Source organism: Aotus nancymaae, unplaced genomic scaffold (assembly GCF_030222135.1).
Source record: "Aotus nancymaae isolate 86718 unplaced genomic scaffold, 86718_ANA_hifiasm-v0.15.2.pri h1tg000004l, whole genome shotgun sequence".
In the NCBI taxonomy this organism is placed as follows: domain Eukaryota; kingdom Metazoa; phylum Chordata; class Mammalia; order Primates; family Aotidae; genus Aotus; species Aotus nancymaae.
In genome coordinates this window covers 35908493-35929484 of record NW_026988415.1, presented here as the reverse complement: position 1 = coordinate 35929484, position 20992 = coordinate 35908493, and positions in this window count along the sequence as shown.

The following is a 20992-nucleotide window of genomic DNA, read 5'->3' as shown; positions in this document are numbered from 1 at the left end:
TATACTTTAAATATTTTTACTGCATTTCATTATATCTCAAGAAAGCTGCTTTAAGAAGAATTTGAAGATATACATTTTTAAAAATTGCATTTACTCATTGAGACAAATGATGATATGACATAATTTCTACCTTAACCCCAGTGGTTAAGAAAACTGACTGTGGAGTTGGGCAGACAAATGGCTGCCATTTACTAACTGAATGATTTTGAAGTTTTTATCATCTTTAAATCTTATTCTCCCATCTGAAATATGGGAATTTTTAAAATTATTATTATTATTATTATTATTTTGAGACTTAGTCTGGCTCTGGTTGCCCAGGCTGGAGTGCGGTGGCACAATCTCCACTCACTGCAACCTCCGCCTCCTAGGCTCAAGCAATTCTCCTGCCTCAGCCTCCTGAGTAGCTGGGATTACAGGCATCCGCCAGCATGCTCAACTAATTTTTGTATTTTTAGTAGAAATGGGGTTTCACCATGTTGGCCAGGCTGGTCTCAAACTCCTGACCTTAGTGATCCATCCACCTTGGCTTCCCAAAGTGCTGGGATTACAGGTGTGTGCCCAGCCTTTAAAATTGTTTTCAATTTTTAATTGATACATAATAGTCATATTTATTTATATTAAGGGGTATATGTGATATTTTGATTTATGCATACAATATCTAATAATAAAATCAGGGTAATTGGGATATTGAGCATTTATCATTTTTTGTGTTGGGAATACTGTATATATTCTCTTCCAGCTATTTAAAAGGGCTTCATACTTCAGTATACGCGAGGGGTTGGTTCTAGGACACCTGTATACCAAAATCCAAGCATCCCCCAGTCTGCAGTCAGCCTTGCCAAACCCACAGACATAAAGTCAGCCCTCTGTATTTGCAGATTCTCAAATACTGTACAGTTGACTCTTTAACAACATGGATTTCAACTGCATGGATCCACTTATACAAACATTTTTTTTTTTCCAACCAATCATGGGTGGGAAACACAGTATTCACAATATGTGAAACCTGCACTTTTTAAATATGGAGTTCCACAGGGCCAGCTTCAGGATTTTAGCATGTGTGGATTTTGGCACACGTGAGGTTCCTGGAACCAACTCCCCATGCATACCAAGGGATGACTGTATGTTTCGTCTGAGTTTGGTTTGAAAAAAATCAAGGGTTAATTGTATAATAAATTGTTAACTATATATAGTCTCCTGGCAGTGCTATTGAACACGAGAAGTTATTTTATTTTATTTTACTTTAAGTTCTGGGATACATGTGCTGAACATGCAGATTTGTTACATAGGGATACATGTGCCATGGTGGTTTGCTGCACCTGTCAACACAGCATCTAGGTTTTAAGCCCCACATGCATTACGTATTTGTCCTAATGCTCTCCCTCCCCTTGCCTCCCAGCCCCCTGACAGGCCCTGGTGTGTGATGTTCCCCTCTCTGTGTCCATGTGTTCTCATTCTTCAACTCCCACTTCTGAATGAGAACATGCAAGAACATTATAAATTATTATTCCTTCTATCTAACTGTAGTTTTGTACGTGTTAACCAACTTCTCTTCACACCCTATTCCCCCCACGCCCTTTCTAGCCTCTGAGAAACACTATTCTATTCACTACCTCCATGAGATCAATTTTATTTGCTCCCATATAGAGTGAAAACATGCCTGTGCCTGGCTTATTTCACTTAACATAATGTACTCCAGTTCTATCCATCTTGCTACAAATGACAGGATTTCATTCTTTTTTATGGCTAAATAGTATTCCTTTGTGTGTATGTACCATATTTTCTTTGTCCATTCATCTGTTGATGAGTACTTAAGTTGATTCCATACATTGAGTACTGTGAATGGGGCTGCAGTAAACATGGGAGTGCAGGTATCTCTCTGATATAGTGATTTCATTTCTTTTTGGTATATACCGAGCAGTGGGACTGCTAGATCATGAAATATGGGAATTGTAATTACAGTATCTGATTCATATTTTCAGGGTTAAATGAGATAATGCATGGGAAGCATTTTGCATGGTACAATGTTTAGGACAAATTAAATCTTAAAGAAATGGTAGCTGTTAATTTACCTGCCACTGTGATATTAATCTTGTCTTTGATGAAAGCATACAGAATCACCAGCAGATTTCTAAAGCAGTTTATTGCAGTCAATCAGCTACCTTTATTAAACACTCACTTGGGGGCAGATCCCCATAACTAAAACTGCTGGAAAGTAGCAAGATAAGCAAATCAGGGCCCCAACCTCAGTGATCTTATAAAATAAATGGGAGAGATGGAACACACGTTTGAATGAGATATTACCAAAGCACATACAGCAATATACAAATAAGTACAGATTTAAGTAGAAGCAATTCAAATAATGGTGAGTGGATGATCTGTACAGAATTCACTGGGGAGCACAAGAGAAGAATTTATCCTACTGGGGAGCAGCATGGGCTTTGGAGTCAAACAGATGTGTGTTTGCATCCTGCCCCTACCACTTTTGAGCTAGGAGAGCCTGGTTATGTCATCAAACCTTTCAGATTCCCTGATTTATACATGGAAATACTAATATCTTCTTCCTAGGGTTGTTGTGAAGATTAGATGAGGTAATACATTGCCAACACTTAGGATAGGGCCTACAACATGGTAAGCATCCAACAAAAGTGCAAGCAATTTCTACAAGTATATCTCCAAATCTCAGGGTTCATTACCACTTTTGTTCCCATGTATTTCTACCATATTTGATGGTAGATTTCCATGAAAGAATCCTCAGGCGATTTCACTGACCAAAGTCTCCTGATTTGCCTGGCAGTGTGTCAGGGTCTCAGCAGGCCTGATAACTTCTGCCCTTTTGAATGCCACTTAACCATTCTAGTGGATAATTAGAGCTAACACTTACATGATGCTATGACACAACATTTTGTGTCAAATAATATAGGACATTTTAGAGAGTACTCACTGGTCCAAATCTTTCTGTGCCTAGGCTACCAATTTATATTCAGAATCAAGCTCTTGTAAATGGCAAGTACATCCTTGCAATTTTTCAGGTCAAAAAACTTCGAGTCTTCTAGTTGTTAGAGTCCTAGTTTTCACCCAGGTGATCTAGCTTTGCTCCTGGTGTGAGAATACTGGCCTGGTAACAAGGTAGTAAAGTGTAGTGGTTTGAACTCAGACTCTCAAGCATAATTTCCTGGGTTGGAAACACAGCTTTGCTTCTTATCAGCTGTAAGACCTCAAGGAACTCAATTACCCTCTCTGTGCCTTAGTTTCCTCATCTGAGAAATGGGGGTAATACCATACACACATACATAATTGGATTGTATTGAGAATTAAATGAGTTAAGAATGCAAAGTGCTTAGAACACAGGAAGTGCTCAAAACATGTTATCTATTATCGGTTAAAAAGTAAGCTCAGGCCAGGTGCAGGGGCTCATGCCTGTAATCCAAGGACTTTGGAAGTCCGAGGTGGGCAGATCACTTGAGGCCAGGAGTTTGAGACTAGCCTGGCTAACATGGCAAAAACCCATCTCTACCGAAAATACAAAAAATTATCCCAGGCATGTTGGTGCATGCTTGTAATCCCAGCTACTCTGGAGGCTGAGACATGAGAATCACTTGAACTCAGGAGTTGGAGGTTGCAGTGAGCCAAGATCTTGCCACTGCACTCCAGCCTGGGTGACAAACCAAGACTGTGTCTGAACAACAAAAAAAAGTAAACTCAAATAAGATGGAGATTTTTTTTTGCTTTGTTCATTGCTATATCCCAAGCACATAGAACAGTACCTGGCACATAGTAGGTGTTCATTTGTTGAATAATGAATCCTTGATTTCTGTTTCTCTCACATGTCACCTTCTACTTTCAAAATATACCTAAGATCCAATCAGTTTCTACTGCCTTCTCTGCTACCATCTGGTCAATAATTTCCATCTCCTTTCACCTGAATTATCACAACAGTCTCCTAACTGGCCTGGCTGCTTCTGTCCTTTACACCCTGCAGTCTGCTCACACACCACCCCTCCTCCACAATTTTTTTTCTTCAAACAGTACTGAAAGTGATCCGTTTTAAAAATAAGTTAGATCACACTGCTCCTCTGCTCAAAACCCTCCCATGGCTCCCAGCCTACCCACAGAGTGAACAAAAAATTTAACTGACCTACTCTTAGCTATCTCTCTGACCTCTTCTTCGATTACCTTCCCTTTGCTTATTGGTGCTGGTCACACTGGAACAGAAGCAGCATATTTTTTTGAGACAGGGTCTTGCTTGTCACCCAGGCTGGTCTCAAACTCCTGAACTCAAGTGATCCTCCAGACTCAGTCGCCTACTGAGTAGCTGGGACTACAGATGTGATCAGTATTTCTTATATGCACCAAACACATACTCCTGCTCTTTGTTTTTCTTGTTCTTTCTTATTGCTTGGACTATGGTGTTAAACATACAAACAAACCAACTCCAAGCTACTTAGAGCTGACGCAGCCTACTGTCTTGATTTTTAATGCAGAGTTCACTAGGGAGTTGAGGTATAAGTAGCTCTCCACATGTAGTACCATGTTCCAATACTGTTAAACTCTTGACAAGGTATTTTTCAAATTTGCCAAAAATTGGACAGGTACCCTGCATGTCTTAGAAGCATCAAAAAGTAAATAGGCAACATGCTTTAAACAATCCTTCATTTGTTTTAATATATTTAGGATTGGGAGCAGGCAATCAATCAGAATGTCTATGTGTAGAAACTGGAAACATAAACATTGTGAAAAACCATTGTATTCTAATAAGTTTCAATGCAAACAGAATAATTACAGGGAAGCACCTTTCAACTCTATCCAGGTCCCCCTCCTACCTCAAAGAGTTCAGTGGGAGCCAGTTGTTCTAAGACCTCTAAGAGCAGAGTATGTTAATAACTGCCCCCTCTCCCTAGAGACTTGATTAAAACTAGGGGCTCCTTATGTGAGTATTCATTTCTCAAAGAGACAGACTGAGTACCTACTGCTAGCCAAGCACTGGGCTAGGTACTGGGTATGTGATGGTGAGAAAAAACAGTTGTGATGCTTGCTTTTTTGGAATTTGTGATCTTATGGGTGAGGCAAACATTAATCAAATAATTACAAAAAAATTATAGAGTACATAATTTTAAGCTAAGATAAATATTCTGAAAGAACGGAATACAGTTCTGAGGAAGGTATATACTAAAATGGGGAGTGAATTCAGGTCTGCATGAAGCAATATCACTTAAGCTGAGGTTTAAAGGGTCAGTAGGAGTTAAACGACCCATCAGAAAAGAACTTCTTTCCAAGTAGAAAGAACAGAAGGTCCAAGGTGCTGTGGAGGACTAAAAACAAGGCGAGGGTGACTGGAGTGCAGAGAGTAAGGAAGTGATAGGAGGTGAAGTTAGAGAGTTTGACTGGGGTGTTTCTCAATGGGAGTGCCATTGGCTTTGGGGTGGGACAGTTTTTCATGGGGCTGGGGAGTGCTGGTTTGCATATGCAAGGTTGCAGGAGGTTTAGGGTCCTGGTTCCGGCACACTAAATACTAATGCTGCTGCCTTTGGTATTTATGACAACCAAAATGTCCCAAAACTTCCAAATACTCCCCAGTTAAGAACTACTTATATGGGGCCATATAGGTCATTTAAGGATTTAGGGTTTTATCCTACAAGCAAGAGGGAAGCAATGAGAAAAAGTTTAGGCAGAGCAACAAAGTGATTCAATTTATATTCTGAAAAGATCATTCTGGCTACAGGGAGAAAAGGGAGGGTTTCCCCAGAGATCCTCCCTAACAAGGTTGTTGTTAAAATGTAAGGACTACCTAGGCAATCTCTTACCAGTTACTAACAGTAAAGTTTTAATGCATTTGTAATAGCAACTATTTATTGAGTGCTTAACATATGCCAGGTATGTTCTTTACATACATTATTTTATTTCTCATAATTACCCTGCAAAGTATGCATGATATCCTCTTCCTACAGATGAAGAAATGTAGCCTCAGAGAAGCTTAGTGATTTTGCAGTGCTATACAGCAGGTAAGTGGTGGATACACAAATCCACCAGATCTGTGTGACCCCAGAGCCCATGTTGTGCTTAATTAACCACAGAACTGTCTCTGTATGTTCTGCTGTTATATTATCAACAGAACATCTTAGCAGAGTATGGAAGCCAGAGGGCATAAGAGTCTGGCTGGAACACAAAAACCTTTGCTGTGGAGCATTTTGAACAACTAGTAACCAGTATAAGAAGCTTGAGTGCTTGGGAGTAGGAGGGTGGGAATTAGGAGTTAATGAAGTGGGCTAGAAGAATGCTGAAGAAAATCCTGTTCTCCCCTAAAGTTTGCCAAGGGCAGATCCCACTAGAGTCATTTCTTCTTGGAACCACACTATCAATTTGAAAAAGGCCTTTCGGAAACTTGAGAAGGAGAGAACAGCAAAATACGATCTTTTGCCCAGCAGCGTCAGCATCACTTGGGAATTTGTTAGCAGGTCAAATCTCAGGTCCATCTTAGACCTACTAAATCAGACACTCTGTGGTAGAGCCCAGCAAGTTGTATTTCAACAAGCTCTCCAGGAAATTCTAAGGCACACTCACATTTGAAAACCACTGATTTTGGAAAAGGATTGGGGATATTCTAGGTCAGGGAAACAGTATGAGTAACATTTCAGTAAGATTAATATAGGTGTTGCATCTGTGGACTGGAAAAGAACCAGGTATGGCTGGAGGGTAGAGTGCATGGGTAAGGGTGGCAAAAAATAAACAGGGTCATATTGGGGGGTTCTTGAACTTAGTATTTCCAATTTTAGTATATGTGCTGCCGAAGCGAGCACGAACTTAGCATTTCAAGTAATAAGTGAGATAGGTTCAAGGAAGAGAACGACATGGAAACCAGGAAACTGGTTACAAAGCTACATTTCTCACCTAGTCTTGTTCTCTGTCCTGACCACACATTAGAATCACTTGAGGAGTTTGTCAATGTTACCAGCTCCATGCCACTGCTATCGTGAATTTTGTTACAATAAACATCCACGTGCATGTGTCTTTATGATAGGACAATTTCTATTTCTTTGGGTATATACCCAGCAGTCATAAAAAAAGAATGAGATCATGTTCTTTGCAGGGACATGGATGGAGCTGGAGGCTCCTTAACAGACTAACACAGGAACACAGGAACAGAAAGCCAAATACCACATGTTTTCACTTGTAAATGGGAGCTAAGTGATGAGAACACATGGACACATCGAGGGGAACAACACACACTGGGGCCTTTTGGAGAGTGGAGGGTAGGAGGGAGAGGATCAGGAAAAATAATGGATACTAGGCTTAATATCTGGGTGATGAAATAATCTGTTTAACAAACTCCTATGACACAAATTTACCTATGTAACAAACTTGCACATGTACCCCTAAACCTGAACCTAAAAATTAAAAATAATATTACCAACTCCAGGGACGCTCTCCCAGATGTTCAGATTTAATTAGTCTTAAGGGTGGCCCAACATTGGTATGTTTCAGAAGTTCCACGGTGAATCTAAAGTGTAGCCAGAGCTGAGGATCCCTGTTCTAAGAGAAGTATAAAGGACATCTGTAAATGGATGGGAAGGAACCAAGAGTGACCCTGCTGGGAGCTGTTCTCCTCACCACAGCTGGGGTGTGGCAAAGGACCCACACAAAAAGCTTAAGCTGGGGTTCTTAGTCTTTATTTAGGGTGAGCCACTTCTGTGACTACTTTGTGAATTACCTCAGCAGCACAGGATGAACCTTTGCTGCAAAATCGAAATTGACCTGATATCATAGAGGGAACAACCCCATAACTGTTTCACGCAGATACCTGGACAAAGCTCATCCAAAATCTGTATGTATCCCCCAAAGCTGACTTGAGTTCACAGAAAAACGGACAGACCTTGGCAGGGGGAAGGGGGGAGCTTAAAGCCTGAATGTCAGTTCCCAGAGCTGCTTCCCTCTGAAGCCCTAGTTGGCAAATGTGCTGCTTACTTTCTATGTCTGCCTCTGCAGCTTCTGCTGGCCTATCAAGTTGCTCCCACACTAGCAGAGAGCAAAAAGAGGGAGGTGATGAACATAGCTCAACAGCATGCAAATTATAATCATCTCTAACTAGAGGACCGTGGTTGAGAAGTACATGAAAGGGAAGTAGAGGGACATGGCAGGTCATTGTGAGTTATCTGAAATCCAGCCAGCAATATGGCCAATTAGATAGGCATTAAGACATAGTGACTTTTAGAACTACTCAGCTCTCTAACAATTACAACAGATAACAGTATTAGTAGTTAATATTTATTAAGTGTTTACCAGAGGTCAGATACTATGCTTAGAGACTTATTTCTATTGATTATCTCAAATAATTATTATACTGACCTTATGAGACCGGCACCGTTGGTATCGCTTTTTTACAGATGAAGAAACTGAGGTTCAGAGAGGCCAAGGAATTTGCCCAAAGCCATATAGCTAGTGAGTGTAGAATCAGGCCCCTAAACTGGGTCTGACTATCATTCTGCTGAAATTGTTAATGGTAAAACCATCCTCCATTCTGGAGTGGGTAGAATTTATGTGGGATGTATGGAAAATTAGACAGAGGCCAGGTAATAGAGGGCCTTGAAGAGCAGGCTGCAAGGTTTGCGTTTGATTCTGGAGGCATCAGAGAGCCATTAAATACATTAGGGCATTATTACTGGTATTAGCAAACAAACTCTGGCAATAAACATTATGTGGAAGATGGGTCCAGATGGAGAGAAGCAGGCAGGAATGGCTACATAATTTGCAGGGCCCAGTGCAAAATGAAATTGCAGGGCTCCTTGTTAACAAAATTCTTAGGACTTTCAAGATGGTAACAGCAAAGCATTAAACCAAGTGTGAGTACCTATGAGCCTGCTCAGATAGCATGACTATGAAGCTAGTCCTGAAGATAGGAAGGCAGTCAAGAAGGTATCCTGTATACGGAGGTGGGGTGGAGTGGCATGGATAAGGTCGAGGACTGGGGTGGTGGTGATGAGGCTAGGAATAATAGGATAGAAAAGAAGAATCAATAGGATTCCTCTCTTTTTTACCTCCCATCTTCAGTGAAAACTCTGCAATTGAGTCTAGATGACTGAATGGAAGGACTGGAAGGGGAGCTAATCTGAAGGTGAAATTGATAGATTTGCTTTGGAAACCTACTCAGTTCCATCTACATACTTGGTGTTTAGATGAATATGAATGTTATTATTATTTCACATTGGATACTGTCCCTTAAGTGACATGGTCTCTTGCTTTGCCATGAAGCTATGTTCTGGTTTCTCCCTATGAGAAGAGAGATTTAAGAGATTTAGTTTGTTTCAGGGAGCCAGAGGCAGGCCAAGTAAGCTCTCCTTCAATCTGTTTTCTTTGGACTATGAAGGGAGTTCCTACATGGGCTTCAGTTAAAGAGCACCCGGCAATAAATTCTCCCTCCCTCCACACCTAAGCGTTTGTGCAGATCCTCAAGATCATTCCAGGTACACTGTGGTAGGCCGGCATGACAGAGTCATTCATTACCTTCTAGTCTCCCCTATATTCTCAGCACTTCCTAGGCCCTGTTCTTTCTAATCTGCCCCTTAGGACACAGAGGTACTCTGGGAGCCTTTAAATGACTCCAAAGCATATGCCCTTGCTCTCCATCCAGGTCACTCTGATAAAGGGACTGTCTGGACCCAGAAGAATCAGAGAGGTTTCAGTCCCAGTGTAGCTTGGCAAGTCTGCTTATTCACCAGTGGTAGGGCAGCTCCAAATTAAAGGACCAGAATGGCAGAGTTTACCGATTATGGCCTAACCGTATGGGTGGTAGGGGGAATTAAGGGGGGAGAGGAATTTCATCGAATAGCCACTGTACATCCTACCAGTCATTCCCTATTTGTCTCCTGTCTTGTGAAGTGTCCAGCTATACTCCAGAAGGCACCCTACAAGGAAAGTAGCCCTCCATTCCATCCAAGGTGAAATCCACCAAATATGTGCTCATAGATTAGTTCCCCTGGTGAGGAGAGCCTGGTTTGGACATAAATGAGGAGATGAGTGCCTTGGTGGATGATGTGAGTGGCCTTGGCTAACTTCCTCCCTGGTCCCCAAGCTGCTGGGTCCTTGATGAGAGAGAAAAGATCAACAGAGCCTCATGCAGAAGTCACCTCCTTTTGCATGAACCCAGTTGTATTTTAGAAAGAGAGAAGGTGACTTTTGAGACAGAAAAAGACTCCAGTTTTCCACTTTGTAGCTGTGTGACCTCTGGCCTGCTACTTTTCAGAGCATCAGCTTTTCTACGCATAATAAATACTTAATAATGTTATTGTGAAGATTAAATGAATTAATACATGCAAAACACTAATAACAGTGCCTGGCACATATCAGATGTTTGATAAATGAGATTAATCATAATCTTAATCATAATGAGAGAAGCTGAGTCGTTAGAGTGTGTGGGATGTGCAACCACAACGAGCTGGGAATCTGGGTTGTAACTGTCTGAGAGGATCTGCCTGTCACTGCCACAGTCAATAACCCTGGCTTATCCAGACTATGTGATGGTTTTCTTGTGCCTTTTGACCTGGATGCTTTGTTGTTGCTTTGTTTTCTCAAATGCTGCCCTAGCGTGGGTGAGCTGGGGACAGGCTTCACTGAGGAGTGTATCTGTGACACAGCCAAGAGGAGGACAAGTGTGAGTTTGGACACTTACCTAACCAGGGGCCTTGTTTATTAACCTGGGATCCTCTGCCACTGCAGAAGAGAACGTAGCTGCCACGTGTCAGGTTTGAGTTGGCTGTAGTTTGTGAAGCAAGATTGGAGGGCCAAACCAGGAAGGAGTAAAGTCTGTTTTCAGTGTAATCTTATTTTTTCTTATAGGGTCTTGCTGCTGAGGTACCCAATATTTTCATAAAATCCCTTAGGCTGCTTAGGGGATCTTCATCATGATCATCCTCAGGCCTTTGTCTCCTAGGCAGCTTTGATAGCCATAGACCTTTCTTAAATTATCTTCCTCATCTTCACAACTTGGTTCTTCAGGGACCCAGATTCTCAGAAGTCTGCTTGACTTTGAATATGATAACATGCTTTGGGCCTGGGTGTTAATGACCAATGATAACTGTACTGTTCCTGCCAACTTTTATTCACAATTCAGTGAGGGCCTTGGATGCCTCGGAAGAGGGAGCACAGCATGAACTCTGATGCAGCAAGGCAAGGGAAAAACATTTTAGAGCAGATGTCTTTAGTGCCTCTCAATTCAAGCCCTGGTTAAAGTGGCTGTATCTGTGGGTAGGGCCTCTGGTTTTCCCTCTGTCTCTACCTATCCCTTAGCAAAACCTTACTTTAAGAGGTGGGATATTCTAGCAGTTTAGAGAACAAACTCTGGAGCCAGAGTCAAAAAACACCCTTCATACAGATTATCAGGAAGAAACGCAAATAGTGAAAAGAGCTAGGACAATGGAAAGAGGCCAGACCGGGATTTAAATCTCTACTCCACAGTAGTTGTGTGAACTTAGACATGCCATTTAGCATCTCTAAGACAGACTCAGCTGTGAAGAGGAGATAATAACAGCTCTCCCACTTGCCAGTTCAAATCCCAGCCTAGTTAAATCCTAGCTCTCCCACTTACCAGTTCAAATCCTAGCCTGGTTAAATCCTAGCTCTCCCACTTACCAGTTCAAATCCTAGCCTGGTTAAATCCTAGCTGTCCCACTTACCAGCTCTGTGACCTTGCGCAATTTACTTCATCTTTCTCTGCCTCAGGTTTCTCATCTGTAAAATGGGCTTAATAACTGTACGTACAGCCATGCATTACTTAATGACAAGGATATGTTCTGAGAAATGTCTCCTTAGGAAATTTTGTCATTGTGTGAACATCGTAGAGTGTACTCACACAAACCTAGATGGTATAACCTACTATGCACCTAGGCTATGTGTTATGGTCTATTGCTCCTAGGATACAAACCTGTATAGTATGTGACTGTACTGAATACTGTAGGTGATTGTAACACAGTGGAAAGTATTTGTGTATCTAATATACAATATCATTTATGCACAATATCATTTATATATAAATGATAAATGATATAAATGATAAAAAATGGTATGTCTCTATAAGGCAGCTCCATTATAGTCTTATGTGGCCAACACCATATATGTGGTCTATGCTTGATGGAAATGTCATTATGCAGCATGTGATTGTACTTCTCAGGGTTCTTAGGTGGATAATAAATGAGTTGATATGTGTATAATGCCTAGAATGGTGCCTGGCACATAGAAACTATTATGATTGTTTGTTAAGTAAATGTGAAACCCGGGATGTATGCAGCCAAATTTCCTGCCTGTGAGAGGCCCAGCCAGAAAGCTACCCACTTCCCTCAGGGGAGAGCATGAGCAGTGTCCAGGCTGGAAACTGGTCTTAATCCTCTACAGAAGGGACGTGCTACACTCCTCCATTTGACAAGGGTAAAAGATAGGCTATGTCTGAGCAGGCTGTGTAGGGAAAAAAGGATCAGCTAGACACCATGTACATGGTAGACTGGATCATCAACTGGAATGGGGTTGTCTTTGAGCAACCTCTGGCTGAGAAAGTGATCCCCAATTTCTCCTTAGATGTAGTGGGCCTTATTAGTCTCTTTTCCTGGTTTTGTTGCTTCCAAGAGGAAGGGACCTAAACTGACAGTGCCTGAACAAGTCAGAATGTATCTAATCTGGTGCATGTGAAACCCAGCAGCCATCCAAGAAAGTGGAAGTGAGTAGGGCTCTGTGGGATATGCATACATTTTTATAATAAAAAGGTTACAGGCATCATGATGACTGTGACTTGGAAAGAGTCATCTGCTGCCTCTTCTCAGCTGAGACGGGCTCTATGAAACAGCCTGTTCCCATCGGAGGCTCTCAGAATCTCAAGAAGTAAATCCAGTTATTCATCTCAACTTTGCTTTGGCTGTGCTGAATTCCTTTGCCTGGATCAGGGGGGCTCCCCCGTGGGGGCTTGGGCATGCTAGGGCTTCTGCAGCAGGGGCTCAGTGTTCCACTGCCCTCATATCCATGACTGAGAAGGAAAGGAGTAGGTCCAGGTGGGTGGCCAAAAGGTAGCTATTTTGATATAAAAATAGTGGTAGGCCTGGTCAGTCACTCAACCGAAAAAGAGCATTTGCTACCTTTAGGGCGACCAACTGCCTCCCTGCACTACACATTTTGCTTTACAGTAGTCCCCACTGACCCTGGAGGGATGTGTTCTAAGACCCCAGTGGATACCTGAAACTGCAGACAGTATCAAACTTCATATATACAGCACTATGTTTTTTCCTATAATACATACCTATGACAACGCTTATAAATTAGAGACAGTAAGAGGTTATCAACAATAATCAAAAACAAAATAGAACAATTATTATACATACCATGATGAAAGTTATATAAGTGTTCTCTCAAAATATCTTACTGTACTCACATATCTTCAGACCTCCATTAACTATAGCTAACTGCAACCCCGGAAAGAGAAACCTACTGTATATTCAACTTAAGACTTGTTTAAACATTTGGGGATTGCTATTGTTTTCCTGGGCATCAATCATTTCTTGACAGGATCAGACTTTATGTAAAGTGAGGGACAGGCTCTTATCTTAGGTTGAACCACATAACATTGGTGGGTTTGTCTGTAAAATGGTCAAATACTGTAATTCTGTGTGATTCCATCTACCATTTCCTGGCTATGCCTCACAGTATGCTATACAGAGTAGGCAGCAGGTTCTTGTCAAGCCCTTTTCTGTTTGACTAAGTTGCAGGCAGCCGGGATCTCGCAATTCTCTTTGCTTTCACATGCAAAGGCAATTCAGAATAATAACATCATCTCTAATTGATGGAGCACTTAAGCTTGGGGGGTGGGAGTGTGTCTATACTGCACTCTTAGGTAGTCCATTGTTCTATTTAATGCTCAGAACAGCTTTATGAGACAGGTGTTATTATCTCCTCTTCACAGATGAGTCTGTGGCTTAGAGATGCTAAATGGCATGTCTAAGTTCACACAGTTATGTGGAGCAGGGATTTGAATCCGGGTCTGGCCTTTTTCCATCGCCCTTCTTTTCACTGTTTGCATTTCTTCCTGATAATCTGTATGTAGGGTTTTCCTTGACCCTTTGCTACTGCTTCTCACCTTCGAATGTTTAAAGGTTATTGAGAGGTTCCTCCAGTTCTGCGATCCTAATGAACACAAGCAGCTTGCCCCAGTTATTTAGGCATAATGTTTCCCAGCTACTCCAAACAACTTCCTACCATGAAGAAATACTCCTGTGTACTACTCAGACAATTGAAAGCTCTAATTATAAAGTGAGTTATGACAGTGTTTAATCAAGTGGTTGCTTGCTGCACATTAATGATTAAACTACTTCCTATGGTGTTAAATAGTATTTTGCCAGGTGCTAGAAATTGATCCTGTATATAAAATGTATTTTGAGGCTTCAGTACATTTCGTATTTATATGGCCTTATCTTTATAGAAACTGTTGGGACCACTAAACTGTCTCAAGATCACAGTGTAGATTTTGTTTTTGTTGTTGTTTTGAGACAGAGTCTCACTCTATCACCCAGGCTGGAGTGCAGTGGTGCTATCTTAGCTCACTACAACCTCTGCCTCCCAGGTTCAAGTGATTCTCCTCCCTCAGCCTCCTGAGTAGCTGGGACTATAGGTGTGTGCCACCATACCCAGCTAATTTTTGTATTTTTAATAGAGACGGAGTTTCACCATGTTGGCCAGGCTTGTCTTGAACTCCTGACCTCAGGTGATCCTCTCACTTCGGCCTCCCATCATGCTGGGATTACAGGCATGAGCCACTGTGCCTGGCTTACAGTGTAGATTTTGAAACAAAACAATTTAGATGTCAAAAGAGCCCATAGAGGTCATGTAATCAGAATCTCTCTCCCCCTTTTTTTTTTGGGGATGGAGTCTCACTCTGTCACTCAGCCTGGAGTGCAGTGGCACGATCTCGGCTCACTGCAACCTCCACCCCAAAGGTTCAAGCAATTTTACTGCCTCAGCCTCCTGAGTAGCTGAGACTACAGGCATGTGCCACCACGCCTGGCCAATTTTTTGTATTTTTAGTAGAGATGGGGTTTCACCATATTAGCCAGGATGGTCTCAACCTCCTGACCTTGTGATCCACCTGCCTCGGGCTCCCAAAGTGCTGGGATTACAGGCGTGAGCCACCATGCTTGGCCTTCCCCCATCCGATAGCTGAGAAAACTGAGGCTGAAATGGGAAATGCCTTACTCAAGATCAGAGAGCTAGTTCAAAGGCAGAGCCAGGACCCAAACTGAGATATGTCTGACTCCTGCTTCCTTCATTATATCCTGCCTCATTCAGCACTATCATCCTTACAGGTATTTAGATGCCAAATATTTTTTGAACACCTGCTGTGTGCTAGATTTTAACTCAGAGTTGTTAGGTAACCTTTGTAGGGTCACACTACAAGCACATTACATGGTTTGGAGCCCCAGTCTATAGCATTTCCCGCCATCCACATTGCCAGTCCTCACTGCAGCCTTGCATGTCTCAGTTTTCCAGTACACTTCAGAGGAAGGCCTGGTTGGGGCATAAATAGGCAGGCTCTTCAGTGAATACTTGCTGATGTGAAAAAATTTAAAAATGACTCCTCCCTTGAGGATCAGTTGAACGAACCCACTAGAACTGTGGTTCTAAAACTGGTTGTTCTCAAGCATGCATCAGGGTTGCCTGGGAGAATGTTAAAAGACAGTCTGCAAGGCCCCACGCTTGGAGTATCTCATTCAGTAGAAGTGGGATGGGAATGGAGAATTTGCATTGCTAACAAGTTCCCAGGTGCTGCTGGTTCAGGAACCACACATGAGAACCACCTTTCTAGTCTGTAAAATAGGTGTAATACTTGACCTCATTCCTCTTTAAGGCTGCCTGTGCCATCTCAAAGTTTTCAGTGAGAATGGTTTGGGAGATAGTACCTCAGTTTTCTCCATCATTTTTAATGTGCAGAAATAGCTTCCAGATTGTATTTGACATTATGCCTTTTCATAGTATTCTAGAATAAATTTTGAAGAAATATTAGGTCAATTAGTCCAGCCTTCTGCATCTAAACTGAGATCTACCTAACTCATCCCAAATATATGCTTGGCTCTTTCCAGTTTTTTCTTTCATTCCTTGAGTGGTTATAATGAGAACCTTCTCTGCATGTGCTCCTGTGAACGAATCATCTCCTTATTCTAATTCCTTCTCTTGGATGCTCAATAGTGATTGCTGCCAGTAAATCTACCTGTTTATGGATGTGTGGGCATAGTGCCTAGTATAGTGCTCAGTGTATAGCTCCCTTTCCTTTCCCTTCTCAAACCGGTAATACCTCCTGATTTCTCACTAGCCATCCTAGCACTCCCCTGACCCAAAACAGGGCATGGGCCAGGTTATAATTAAAAAGGTAAAGATCTCCAGATGGCATCCTCCTCTATATTTCTAAAAATTGTGGCTCTCAGTCCTGGTTGCACATTAGAATTACCTGGGTAGCTTTGAAAAAATACTAATGCCTAGGCCCCACATCAGACCAACTAAGTAGAATTTCTTGGAGTAAGGCCCAGGCATCAGTATTTTTAGAACTCTCCAGATGATTCTAGTATGCATCCAATGTTAAAAACCACTGTTAAAAATAAAGCCACTTTTCGCTCTGCTCTGCCTTCTGGCCTGTTTTATTTTATTTTATTTTTTTTCAGACAAGAGTCTTGGAGTCTGGTTCTGTTGCCCAGGCTAGAGTGCAATGGCGTGATCTCAGCTCACTGCAATCTCCTTGTCTTGGGTTCAAGCAATTCTCCTGGCTCAGCCTCCCAAGTAGCTGGGATTACAGGCGACTGCCACCATGCTCACTTAATTTTTTGCATTTTTAGTAGAGACAGGGTCTTCTTGCCTTTTAACCTGAGTTTCTCTAACTTCAGATTCGGTGGTTCTGAAATTTTAGTGTGCTTCAGGATCACCTGAATCATGCAGATTTCCACACTCTCAGAGTTTCTGATTCAGTAGGACTGGTGTGGAGCTCAAGAATTTGGATTTTTTTTTTTTTTAAGGGACAAGGTCTTGCTTCATTACCTAGGGTGGTTTCAAACTCCTGGCTTCAAGTTATCTTCCCACCTTGGCCTCTCAAAATGCTGGGATTACAGGTGTGAGCCACCATGTTCAGCCAGAATTTAGACTTTTATGTTTCCAGATGGTGTGGATATTGCTGGTTCAGGGATTACACTTTGTAAACCACTGTTGTAAGGGAAGGGGCACATCACTTCATCCAGTACCCCTTAAAAGACAATTTTGATGGCTGATGTTTTAGACCCTAATCTCTATGACAATTTTCAAGCATTATAAGGGTGTGGACACCCACATAGCTGTGTTGGGGAGCACTCTATTAAAGTTACCAAGTATCCATTTGTGAAGACAGGTAAAAGACAAATGGCGTGCATTAGAGGAACTAAGCAAATGTTCTCCTGGGTAACAGGAGGAAGCCAGTAGCTGAAGAAAGAGTTAAATAATTAGGTTGTTTATCCTGATTCAGGCTCCGTAGAGCTTGGGTGTCTTTGCCTCCATCTCTACCTGCCAAGGTTAGAACTGTCTTCTAGTATTTAAAGAGGGCTGTTGTTAAAGCACAAAGGCAAATTAGATCTCACAGGCACCAAGAAATCAGAACAAAACAAATTAAAGCCACCCTTAATCCAGGGCAGCAGTCCAGGAAAAAAATCTTTGGGGTTGTTTTTGAATATCACAGTCAGTTTTAAGTAACACTGCCCAGTGTTTGCAAGCTTAATTATTCTCCGCAAAGATGGGGTGGGGAACAGCTAGACAGAGATGATGAGGTTAGGAGGAAATTGATTAGTGATTCTGTTTGCTTAGAATGACTGGCAACGTAGTTCCTGCAGTTCCAACCATCACCTCTTCTCTAGAGGATCAAAGGCAAGAACAGAGGCAATAAATGGGCCCAGTAGCCCTGAAACACCAATTACATTACCATGTATAGAGAAGCACCTCTGGAAGGTTGGAGTGTGTGTGTGTGTGCGCGCGCGCGCGTGTGTGTGTGTGTGTGTGTGTGTGTCTCAAGGAGAGCCTGGTGCAACAATATCAACTTTATTTTTTTATTTGTTATTTTTTATTTTAGGATGAAGTCTTGTACTGTTGCCCAGGCTGGAGTGCAGTGGTGTGATCTCAGCTCACTGCAACTTCTGCCTCCTGGGTTCAAGCAACTCTCCTGCCTCAGCCTCCTGAGTAGCTGGGATTACAGGTGCATGTCACCATGCCAAGCTAATTTTTTGTATTTTTAGTAGAGACAGGGTTTCACTATGTTGGCCAGACTGGTCTCAAACTCCTGACCTTGTGATCTGCCTGCTTCGGCCTTCCAAAGTGCTGGGATTACAGGCGTGAGCCAGTGTGCCCAGCCAACAATATCAACTTTAATAGTAATTTAGTCTGTCTTACCCATATTTCTCTTGAATAGTCCAAGGTAAGGATGAGCTGGCTTAAATCCTGACCCAGACAGGGGTACTCAGAAAGCAGGGTTGGCAGATCAGTCCTGATACCCTTTCTCTTCCTGGCCCCACATGCTAGTACGTTAAGACCGTCTTCTCAGCTCTCCTTCTTGAGAATGACCCCCAGCTCTCCTTCTTGAGGGCTCGGTCGAACTTAACCATGCATTTCTGAGAGCCTTAGCTTTTCCTCTGTGTGTACTTGTGCATGCACCCACGTGCATGTGTTTGCAGAGGGAGGTGAAGCAGTATAATTTAATGTGAACTATCCAAATTTAGACTCCTTGGGCTTGAATCCCAACTGTACCTCCTATTTGCTGCATTACTTTGAACAAATCACTTCACCACTCTAAGCCTCAGTTTTTGCCTGTAAACAAAGGATAATGAAGCAGCCTGATATAGAGGGCTCTTGTGAAGGTTAAAAGACATAATCTGTGTAAAGCACTTAGCTTGGCACATTTTAAGTACTTAATACATAGCAGTTGTGGTTTATCATTCTTACTACGTTTACAGAGGAAGAGAGAAACTTCTGGGGCAGGTAGAGAAGCCCAGTATAATATATAGTGGTGGCAGTATAAACTAAATGTCTGAGGCACTGCAAAACTATTTGGGACCCCAGTGATAGCTTTTACCTTGGGTAACTGTCACTAATAATGTGACAGAATTAAGTCTACTCTTTTATAGTATATGAGATGTGAGATACTCTTGGGAGGAGAGGTTTAGAGAATAAAATTTCCAAGCAGAGAAAGGAATATACTTATGGGGGACTAAATGTAGAAAGAAGCAGAGCTGACAGAGTAGATCAGCAAGCAGTGAGGGGTTGGGCCTTGGACCTTGGGGCATTGAGCCGTTCTTCTTCCTTCCACATCCACACACCCTCAGTGTCTGAAATACTTGTGATTTTCTGCAAATGTTCTGCTTTCTTTCCTCTAACCTTTGAGCATATTCATCTTCTTGCACTGCTGGTCCTTTCCTTGTGCTATTTCCTCCTTCTAGAACACCCTTTTACCCACCATTCACCTGGTTAACACTTATTAAACCAGTACAGTAGTTATGAGCCACATGTGGCTATTGAGCACTTGAAAGTATGGCTAGTCTGAAGTGAGATACATAGTAAGTGTAAAATACAGACCAGATTTCAAAAACCCAGTGCAATCAAAAATAATGCAGAATATTTCATTGATAATTTTGTATATTGATTACATGTTGAAATGATATTTTGGATACAGTGGGTTAAACAAAATACACTGAAATAATTTTGCTTGGTTTCTATTGACATTTTTGAAGGTAATAAATGCAAATGGCAAAACCACACTTACTTTTGCACCAATCTAATACAAATATGGCTTGCATTATATTTCTACTGGACCACACTGCACTAGTCTGTTGGCTCCATGAGGGCAGAAACCTTGTCTGTCTTGCCCATCATGGTATCCCTGCTATCTGACATAGTGCTTGCTAAATATTTCTAAATAATCAAATAAACGAATTGATATTATATCTAGGTTTGTATTGAACTCTGGAACTTTGGCTAGAAGGTTCATGAAATCATTTTGGATTTATTTTTCCATTCCTCTGGGTGACTGGGTATTTAATTCATATTACTATATTTCATGTCTTTAGTTTCACTAATGACAGGAAGTTGTGGCTGTGGCTATGTGACGTAATGTTGTTCCATTTACAAATATATTATCTGTAAATCTTAATCATGTCTTTTCAAAGAGAAGATATAAATAAGAAGAAATAATTCCAAAGCTAAGGGAAATTTAAAGCAAGAAAAGTGGGGAGGCCAACGGAAGCCAGGCCTTGATGGTTAGAAGGACCTGTATTAGTCTTTTATTGCTGCGTAAAAATTAGTACAAACTTAATGGTTTAAAATAACACAAACGTATTAATTTACAGTCTCTGTGCCTGAGAAGTCTGGGCACAGCATGCTTTCATTTTCTGCTCAGGGTTTACTGAACTGAAATCAAGGCATCTGACCCGGGGCTGCATTTCTCATCTGAGTTCAAGGCCTCTTCTCGTTTCATTCGACTTGTTGGCAGAATTTGGTTTTCTTCTAGCTTTTGGCTGGGGACCTCTCAGCTCCTAGAAGCTTCCCACAATTATCTTGCCATGTGCCCCCCAAAGGCAGTTCACAAGATAGATGTTTGCTTTCTTCCAAGTCAGCTGGAGACTGTCTCTCAGACTTCCTCTTTAATCAGCCAGATAAAACTCTGCTTTTAAAGGGCTCATGCTATCGGTTAGTCCCATCTAGATGATCATACTATCTTAAAGTCCCTATTTGGGATCTTAATTACATCTGCAAATACCTTCATAGCAGTATCTAGATTAGTGTTGGACTGAATAACTGGGAGGAGGTGTGAATACACCAGGGACTGAGAATATTGGTGGGCCATCTTAGAATTCCACCTGTCACAGAAACTCAGACAAGGTCCTCCATCATTTTAGTGGAAAGTAAATTATGAGAAGAAACCTTGAGTATACATAAAGAGCCAACATTTCTGGAGCTAGAGAAAGCCTAT